This window comes from Eubalaena glacialis, chromosome 3 (assembly GCF_028564815.1).
Source record: "Eubalaena glacialis isolate mEubGla1 chromosome 3, mEubGla1.1.hap2.+ XY, whole genome shotgun sequence".
Taxonomy (NCBI): Eukaryota; Metazoa; Chordata; class Mammalia; order Artiodactyla; family Balaenidae; genus Eubalaena; species Eubalaena glacialis.
In genome coordinates, this window is record NC_083718.1 from 34,233,144 (window position 1) to 34,243,109 (window position 9,966).

Here is a 9,966-nt window from a genome sequence, read left to right on the forward strand (position 1 = left end):
ATTGTGAGAATCACATGAATAATGCATAGGAATGTGAAGCACAGTACAGATGGAAGCTGTTTCACTTTTCAAGTGACTCCACTACACACAGACCTTTATCAGGTAAGCCTAAGTCCTAGAGAGGGCCTGTGATCTGCCCATCGTTCTGTCCATCTGCTGGCTGGTCTAGGGCTTAGCCACAGGCCACTCTCTGCCCTAAATCATCCTCCTGCTCTGGAAGCGAAGCCCAGGGGTGAGGTTTCTCGACCACTTCTCCTCTTCCCGTCACTCCACCTGCCTTCTGCTAGATTCCAGATTCCACAGGTGCCCCTGGGCAGGTGTGAAAGAGACTGTGTGTGTGACAGATGAATGGCTTGATGGCCTCCAAGGCCTCCCTGAGATTTGAGGATGGTCTCTGGGTTAGATTCAACAGGGTTAGAATCTGATGACCGACTGGTAGTGGATGGCGAGAAGGAGGATGGCATCAAAGCTTCTAGGTTGGGAAACTGGATTAGGATGACACATAACTGGCATCAAGAATAAAGAAAGGGGAAAAGTCTGGAAGTGGTTGGGGCTCAGGGAGATCATGAGCCTGGAACCAAGTTCAGTTCGAAATGCCCAGGGTCGTGAACAAAACAGCTCTGCAGGTAGTCTGAGGCTGTGCTCCCGAATTGCTGCCTGGGGATACACACACCAACAGATTAGTGCTATGAGGCCACGTGCCAGCAGCTAGCTCCTAGAATAAACTAATGGAATGACTAGAATAGTACTACAAGAACCAACTAAGGAATACACTCACACATCACTGCCACAGGATATTGTGGGGGAACACAGAGATAATAAAAGCCCGACAGAGCCAACGCAAAACTCAGCCATTCTGCATTAGATTAAAAAAAACAAACAAACACGCAGCAGGGTTTGTTACTATAGGTGCCCAGAAGCAACCTGTTCAGAAATCAGAGAGAGGAGCTGAAACAAAAGAGGAGACAGAGGCACGTCAAAATAAGTGAGGAAGGGCCGTGTGTGTGAGGTCTGAAAAGAGCTCGGAAGTATTCCAGACTGGGCCGGGGGGTTCCTTGTAGACAAGCAGGCAGGCCCTCTTAGCTGGAACTCAGGACTAGGATATAAGGAATTTCTCAAGTAATCTGTTCCCAGTACAAACCAAGAACAGTTGTAAATGATTTATACATAAATATAAATCTGAGTGGCTCAGGTTACTGCTATAATAATCACATTTTCCCTCACTTTCTGTTTTCTTTCTTGAAGAACAGAGAAAGAGCCAGTGTGTGTCCTCTATCACGTTTGTTTTGGCAGAAAAAACAGTCGAGGAACTGGCCTAAGAGACAAAATCTACACTCTCTGTGCACCATGCAAGCCCCTGTGACCGGACTCCCGCCCCGCTCAGCCTCCTGTCCCGCAGGTCCAGCCCAGACCTCGCACCACTCCCCAGACCGGCCAGGAGCTTTCTGGACCTTTGGCCACACTCTGCATAGGCTGGAAGTGCTATCCCCTTACCTCTCTACAAGGCCCTCAGTGGCAACCTCTCCGCGATGCTGACCCTACTTTCCCACTGAAAGTGGGCTGCAATTTCCCCTGTGCTCCCCAGCACACTCTGTTCCAGGGGTCATTTCCTCCTGCCTGTGGGAATAGTTGCTCCAACCTCCATCTCCTGCATCAGACTCTGAACTTCTTGAGGTCAGAGTCCGTGTTTTGTCTCCCTTTGTAGTGAGACAATACAATAAATATTCGTGGGGCGAGTGAACAGCCATCTTATCAGATACTTCCTATTACTGAGAGATATGCATCCCATCAATTCATTAGTATATTATAAACCCTTGATTAAATCACAAATGATAAAAACTGTTGTTACAGTATAAGCCTGAGTAATAAAAATAACAGCAATAACCTAATAATAATATCTATTAAGCATCCCATGAAGTAGATAGATCCTGTCCCTGCTCAGCAGACACACTCATCTCCTTTTTTCCTGAAATCCTCCCCCACTCCCTCTCAGGGTTTCTGTCTGATCGCAGTCGGGCCACCCTGCTTTCTCCATCCCACAGACAGACTCTCAGAATCTTGGGATTCAGCCGCTCCAGGCACTAACCCCAGAAGGGCCATCACCTCTGTTCCCAGCCTCCCCGCGTCCTCATCCCAAGCGCTTCTGCTTAGCTGCCCTGGTTCTGAGGTCACCTTCAGCAGAGGGTTGCCCTGGGCACTGTGGAGGACCCTCCTCCCTGCTTCCCCTCCTACCTCGGGTCCCCTCCTCCCTCCATCTCTCATGCCAAGGAAGGAACCATGCAACAGATGGTGACCCGAGCCCACTCACTCCCTCCACTCACAGGCATCTGAAGGCCAGAGGGGTTTCCTAGGAAACTGGAAATGCCCCCTATTAATGATCATCAGCCTGTCCCAAAGAGACAGAGCGCCAAGCAGGGAGAAGGAAGATAGAGGGGTCTCTGGAAGAGGACAAGACAAGACGGGGAAGCCGCAGGGGGAGCTCCCTGCCTTCCTCTTGAGAAAGCCCCACGGAAGCTTGATATTTCACATCTCCCCTTCACCGCCCACGAAATGACCGCAGTCTCAGCATCTTTACAAAGTCTCTTTGCCCGCGCAATCCTCCCACCTCCCCTTTATGGGGCTGTAACTACACTGAACCCTCCCGGGCCCCAGGACTTGACAGCCTAAGAAAGCACTCACCAGCCTGCTTCTAGATCTGCCTCTCCCCCTGCCCAGGAGGGGAGACCCCGCCTCCTCCCTGTGTGGGGTTGAACCAGTTGTCTTCTAGGATTTTCCAACAGCTAAAGACACCTTGCTATGGGATTCAAGCCCCCTCCCCCCTCCTCCCTTCTCAGGGTTGGAGGGGGGTGGTCTCCATCTGCTCGGTGGCTGTGTTTCATGCTTGGCTCCCTTGCGTGGTCAGGGGGAGAGATCTGGGAGGAGTGAGGGGCTGTGTGTTTAACCATTGATAGGGTTCCGCTTGGTGGCAGGGGCACCAGCAGGTCTGGCCCCTCCTCTCCCTGCCTGGGCTAAGTTCACAGAGGCCAACAGGGTCTCAGCAGGAGTGCAGGGTGGGGGAACAACAGTATCAGGTGGCCCTGATTCCCGCCGAGGGGGTGGAGGGGAACACCTGGGTTTAGGATTAAGGATTTGGCTGAAAACAGCTGTTTCCTGCTCAACACCCAGAACTAATCTATAGGTTGAAACCTGAACCACTTGGCTATTTATTAAGTTGTGGGTGAGGGAAGGAGGGGTCGGGAAAGAAGAAAGGGGAAGGGACCTTTTCCTCGAGGTGCCCACCATAAATATCTAGTGAATTTCTCGAGTTCACTCCAGGCTCTCTGGGGCACAAAGCACTTGCAGGGCACCTTGGTGTGCAAAAGCCACCAGGCAGCCAGGCTCCACACGAAGGCTGTGCCCACCAGGAAAGTGCCCCCCTTCTAGGGGGAAAGGTGCAGGCACCTCACTGCGGGGGCAGAGCTGGTTGAGACACTAAGTCAACAGAGCTTGGACATAAGAGACCTGCTGCATACTTTTTCATAACTGATTTGTGTGGATCTACAACAAATCTTTTAACCATCTGCTTATAGTGGACCTTTAGATTATTTTTCTTTATTTTTTCTCCATCACCACAATGCTACAATGAACACCCTTGTACATACAACACGATATATGGAAGAAGTGGGGTTGCTGCCTTATCCTATTTCTTTGACCCCAGGCCAACTGGAGCCTGACACATCTTAGCCTGGCATAGCAAGACAGCCCAAAGTATACAGGCAGCTGGGTCCACAGCCCAGCCCTGGACAGCCGACCGCACAGGCCGGCAGTTGCTGGGCACACTGGGAGGGATACCGCTGGTGCTATAATCCAGCCAAGCCAGCTTTCTGAGGTTCTTTGGGGCTGTGCATTTTCTCCTCATTATTATTGCTTATTCGTTCATCCTCCAAGAGGCAGGACTGGGAAACATACATGGAATGGAAACGACTCTCAAATGTAGTCAGTATAGCTGCCTGATAGCTGATGTGACACACTGTGCAGGGGCTGCCTTCAATAAGGTTGGTGGATATCTGTGAATTTCCCTTATTCCGGCTCCACTCACTGCCCCTGCTCAGGGTTAACTGAGCTCTGACCAGTTTTCTTATAGAGATTAGCAGGTAAAGCAAATTGCAAAGGGAACAAAAGTTAACATGTAGGGTATGCAGACAGCCTCCACCTTGGAGACATCAGCTAAAGACACAGGAAACAATCTTCCCTCGGTGGGGGGAGAAATTCTGCCACCTCCAAGAAGAAGAAGAGCCCCCACCTCTCTACAACTTAAGAACCAACTTCACACTCATCTCCCTGTTTTCTACCCTCAGGGAGAAAGTTTCACAGCAATTAGACACGCATCTTCTTCACAGCTGGCGGGAGAAGAGAGAGGGCTGTGAAGCTCTCCACCCCCCTCCAAGTCAGGGAGAAGACACCCAGGATAGCAGAGCCGGCTCCTCTGGGCCTGTTAGTAAAGGGAAATGGCTCTGAGGAAGGCTGGAGGGGGAAGTAATCATAATCCTATGGACATAATCCTATGTGTCCAAGGGTACAGCCCAATATTTGGGAGGGGTAAGAAGGAGGGACCTGAGTGGGAGAGAAGGTAGAGACTGAAGGTAGAAGGCCTGAAAGGGAAGCTTAAATTTAGTATGAGAAGACCTAGGGTTCCTCAAAACATGAAACACAGAATTACCACATGACCCAGCAATCCACTCCTGGGTATATACCAAAGAGAACTAAAAATGTATGTCCACATCAGAACTTAAACATGAATGTTCACAGTAGCATAACTGATCATAGCCAAAAAGTTGAAACTACCTAAATGTCCATCAACTGATGATGGAGAAGTAAAATGTGGTATATCTATATATAAAGGAATATTATTCAGCCATAAAAAAGGAATGACATATGGACACATGCTACAACATGGATGAACCTTGAAAACATCATGCTAAGTAAAAGAAGCCAGACACAAAAGACCACATATTGTACCATTCCGTTTATACGAAATGTCTGGAATAGGCAAATCTACAGAAGTGGGAAATAGATTAGTGATTGCCTAAGGCTAGAGGAAGACCAGGGTCGGGGGTGGGAAGAGGAGTGACTGATAATGGGTATGGGTTTTTTTGGTGGAAGTGGAAGGTAATTAAAATGTTCTAAAATTAATTATGGTGATTGGTGCCCAACTTGGTGAATATATTAAAAATCAGTGCATTGTATACTTAATTTTTTTTCAAATTTATTTTTTATTGAAGTATAGTTGATTAACGAGTTGTATACTTTATATAGGTGAATTGTATGGTATGTGAATTTTATCTCAATAAAGCTGTTATTTAAAATATCAATGAGAAAAAAGAATTAATTACATAAGAACTTGGAAGACTTTGTTAGAAAATTGTGATACTTCAAAAAGGGAAATGAATGATTAAATTTATAAATGCAGTTTCAAATGTTCAAAGGAATTTAACTAAGTTTATTAATGGAATCAAACAAGCGATTGTTAAAATTTATGAGATTTATGAAGAGAATTGTAAAATTTGTCAGTTGAAATGAAAAGTTTAAGAAAAATTAGGTTTGGGGATTCCTAACTTTAATATATTGAATATTGATTTTTAAAAAAAGACCTAGGGCTAAGTTCCTGGATGCCACCCAGAACAAGTCACTGTTTGTCTAGTCCCTATCTCCACAGTAAATTGCAAAATGCTGTACAAAGGGAATGCTGCAGAAAGAACAGCCCGAAACCTCAATCTCTGTCTCGGCAGCTTTCCTAAAGGGTGATAGCTGTACAAATCCCTAGCCACCTTTCTTTCAAACCCCAGCTCCTCGTTCTAGTCACTGACCAATGCATTCCCAGGCTCCCTGAGTGGGGTGTCCATTTGGAGTCTGGGCCTCTGTCCATCTGAGGAGCTACCATCTGGACCCATCTGCTCAAATGTCACTCAAGTTAAGCTGCTTACTCCTCCCTCGATTTGTGGGATTCCAAGCCTAGTTTCAACAGACCAGGGTTCTAAAGCCATTTGAAAACCATAGGATGAGCTCAAGCAGGAAAAAAAAAGGGGCGGGGAGGCAAGACTTTTGAAGAAGCTTGGGATGAGGGAAAGAGAGATGACCTCCAGCCCCTTAACCGGACTGTGAGCTTCTTGAGGGTGAGGGCAGTGGCTTCTACCTTTTTCCTGTGTTCTTCATAGAAGCGGGCGCCAGCTCAAAGCAGAACAGGGCTAGCTAGGAAGATGCAGACCAGGGGAAACACACCAGACATGGATTCTGAGATGCAGCTTCAAGAGTAAGTGACGTAGTATAATCCCTCTGGCACATGGAAGGGGCATGGACTTGCGAGCCACACACCTGAGTTTCAATCCCACCTCAGCCATTTACCTGCTGTGTGGTCTTCAGCAATTTGTTTACTCTCTCTCTTAGAGCCTCAGTTTTCTTGTCTTTGAATGGGATAATACACTTACTTATTATAAGATTATTGTGATGATTATTAACTGAGTTGATTTAATTCATTTTAAATGAATTAATGGGCTAATGTTTATGTATAGCATCTAACACAAGGCCTGGCCCAAACTAGGCATTCAAAAACTATTGGTCATTTTCCCTTCCCCACAAGTTACAGCTGGTGCAATGTTTTGCTACATGACTTTGGACAAGCTGGACTTCCAAACCTACAGATCTATTCTGTAGATGTACAAAATACACAATGCCTGTGCTAATAACCATACGTTAGCTCTGTGGCCAAGGAGTTATTATTCACTCTTAGAGCTGACATACGGTTATCTGCACAAGTGTTGTCTACTGTGGACCAGAGAGAAGGGAGGTTCCTGCAAGATTCCAGACCAGCCAAAGCAGCCCTGCGCTGCCCTCTCTCCTGCCTTTACCCTGGCCTCCTTAACCAAAGTGCTTCAAACTCCTGGAGACCACCCTGCACGGCTCCAATCCTGCCCTTGTTCATGCCAGCTTCTTCCACCAGTGGTCCATGACCTATGACATCAACTGCACCAGACTGGAGTCAACCTCAATGGAGCCAGGTCAGTTCTTCCGAGGCTTCCATCCTGCTGTCAATATTGGTCTAGCTGCTGATATTCCAAGGACTGCACAACCCCGGTTGCATTTTTAAGATTCCTGTCTGACATGATAAGGAGGCACAGGGAGGAAAGGACTAAGACAGCAGGAGAGAGCAGCATCTGTTCTTCCTCTCTCTCCAGCCCTCTGCATTCACATCCAACACAGACATTGGTCTGGATCCAACTGCCATCCTGGCAGGCTTCTACAGGCTGGAGGAGATGTGAAAATACAGGCGCGTGGAGGGGAGGTGGAACAGACAGGGGAAGGTTGTTTCCTGCATTATAAGATGCACCATTTGTCTAGAAGTCTGGGGCAAAGTGCTGGCTATTATGCTCACGCCGAAGACACCATTGGCTCCAGCGGTGTAGGGAAAAGCTTTGTGTTAATGCCCTGAGTGAGCGCATACACCTGCTTGTAGAAGGGCCTCCCTTTGCTAGTCTACAATCCTCCCATTAGAAACGGAAACTCACAGGGTGACATACTGTCTCAAACCCAACAGCCCAGCCTCCAGTAAAAAGGTGGGTTTAGTAGGGCAGCAAGGAAGGCTGAGAGGGGTGTAGAAGCGATTGCATCACCTCAGCAAAAACAAGGTAGATAGCACACGCTACTGAGGGGAATAGCTTTCACTGCTGCCAGCTGTGGCTCCACACCTAGCTCTGCAGATCTCAGCGCCCAGGAGAAGGTGGCTAAGCATGGATGCTGCCTCAGGGGCCCGGAACTGGTCCTGGGGCAGGGAGTGTGGAGGCAAAACAGTTCCTAATGCAGTTCCACGGCCCTTCCCCAATCATCCCACAGCGGTGTGTCCTGAGCCCACGTTGGCCACAGCAGCCTGTTGTAATGTTTCTGGAGAGAGAAGGCCCAGCTTCTCACCAACAGGCAGAGGGGCTGAGGAGTGTGAGTGCCATTAACCAAATGACTCCATTTGAGAAACTGAAGGCCTGGGGGAGCTGGGCGGTTCTTCTGCCTTGCATCAAAGGGCAGGTGTCTGCTCTGAGTGCCTGGCGAGGCCCAGGAGCTGAAGCACTGGGGCAGGGGAGAGACGGGATGGGAGAGATTAGTCTGTGTGGGAAGGTGCCTCACGCTGGGGCTGCAGGAGGAGGAGGGAGGGAGGAGACCTGTGCTGGGGAGCAGATGCCTGGGGCCGCTCCAGATGGCAGTGGCCCAGAACAAAAGGAGAAGAGCCAGAGGGAAGGAGGACAGAGAAACAGAGGACTTGCTCCTCTGAGGCTTCCCAAGTGGAGAGACAAAATCAAATTCTTACCTGGAACCTGGCCAGAGGCTTGCTCAGAAACATCTATGCAGCCCCACACCACCCTGAAAACACCCTGCAACCCCAAGCCCAAATGGTCAACCGTGTGGGTCCCAGAGCTGGAGAACTGCTGGGATTCGAATTCAGGTGCTGCCGCTTTCTCAGCTGTGGGGCTCTGAGCATGTTCCTCCACCTTTCTGTATTTCTGTCACCAGTAAAATGTGGGTAACAATGGGCCCTATTTCATAGGGTTCCTGTGAGGAGGATTAAATGGAAAATGCACAGTGCTGGCGGCTGGGGAGTCCTCCAGTGCTGATTCTGGCAAGGATGGCTGTTACCACCTCTAAAGAACCGCCTCAGCGCCCCCCCAGAGCTGAGTGGTCCTCAGGTGGCCATACGTGTGTGCTCTTTTCTTCTTTTGTTAAAAGTTTCCCTGTGTGTCTGAAGGTCCTCTGATCCTTTGACACTTCCTGAAGTGTGGGTGCCTCAGACTGGAGGAGGCAGTGTGGCGCCCCAGCAAGAAAAACGGCCCACAATTCAGGACATCTGAGTTCTTTCTTTTTTTTAAAAATTTATTTATTTTTGGCTGTGTTGGGTCTTTGTTGCTGTGTGAGGGCTTTCTCTAGTGGCGGCGAACGGGGGCTGCTCTTCGTCGTGGTGCACAGCCTTCTCATTGCGGTGGCTTCTGTTGTTGCGGAGCACGGGCTCTAGGCGCTCAGGCTTCAGTAGTTGTAGCACATAGTCTCAGTAGTTGTGGCTCGTGGGCTCTGGAGCGCAGGCTCAGTAGTTGTGGTGCACGGGCTTAGCTGCTACGCGGCACGTGGGATCTTCCCGGACCAGGGCTCGAACCCGTGTCTTCTGCATTGGCAGGCGGATTCTTAACCACTGCGCCACCAGGGAAGCCCCAGGACATCTGAGTTCTAATATGAGTTCTGTTGCTGTTCGTTTTGTGGACGTTGGAGAAGTAACTTCTTGAGCCTCATTGTATTCATCAATCAAATGCGAATGATGACGCCAGCCTTGCCCACATCACAGAATTGTCGTGAAAGTCAAATGACACAACTAATGTAAATGAATGCACTGTAAAAATATAGTGAACCAATATTAGGTTCCAATTTTAGGGCTCGTGGATTAGACTGGAAGTGTCCAGAGGTGCAAGCTAGAATAGGTTTGCTCTGCATCAGGCAGGAGGCAGCAGGGTGTGACTCTGGCTGCCAGTCAGATGTGCTGCTGGGTAGTGGCACTGCTATCATCAGAGAAGGTGGGGGGGCTCCCAGGTTCCTTAGGCAGGGATCTGGTTAGGCAACCCAGAGTATGTGTGACCAGGGAGGAGTGTGGAAGGGCCTTAGGAGGGGGCGCAGAGATAGAAAGTAGGGAGGGTTCATGAAAAAGTGCCAAGAGAGGGGCCACAGTGACCACAAAGCTGGACTAACCCCTGATTCTGGCACAAACCTGGGGATCTGTTCCCATGCTGTTTTGCATATATTTACAGGCCCATTATAATAAACTGTACACTATTTTTGCAATCAGAGTCCTCCAAATACAAACCAAAAGAATGGTGTCCCCCCCTGCTACTGCCAGTATGTTAAAGTTCAATACTTAGTAACAGGTGAAAAAGTCCTGTGGTCAGATGGATTTCCCTGGTG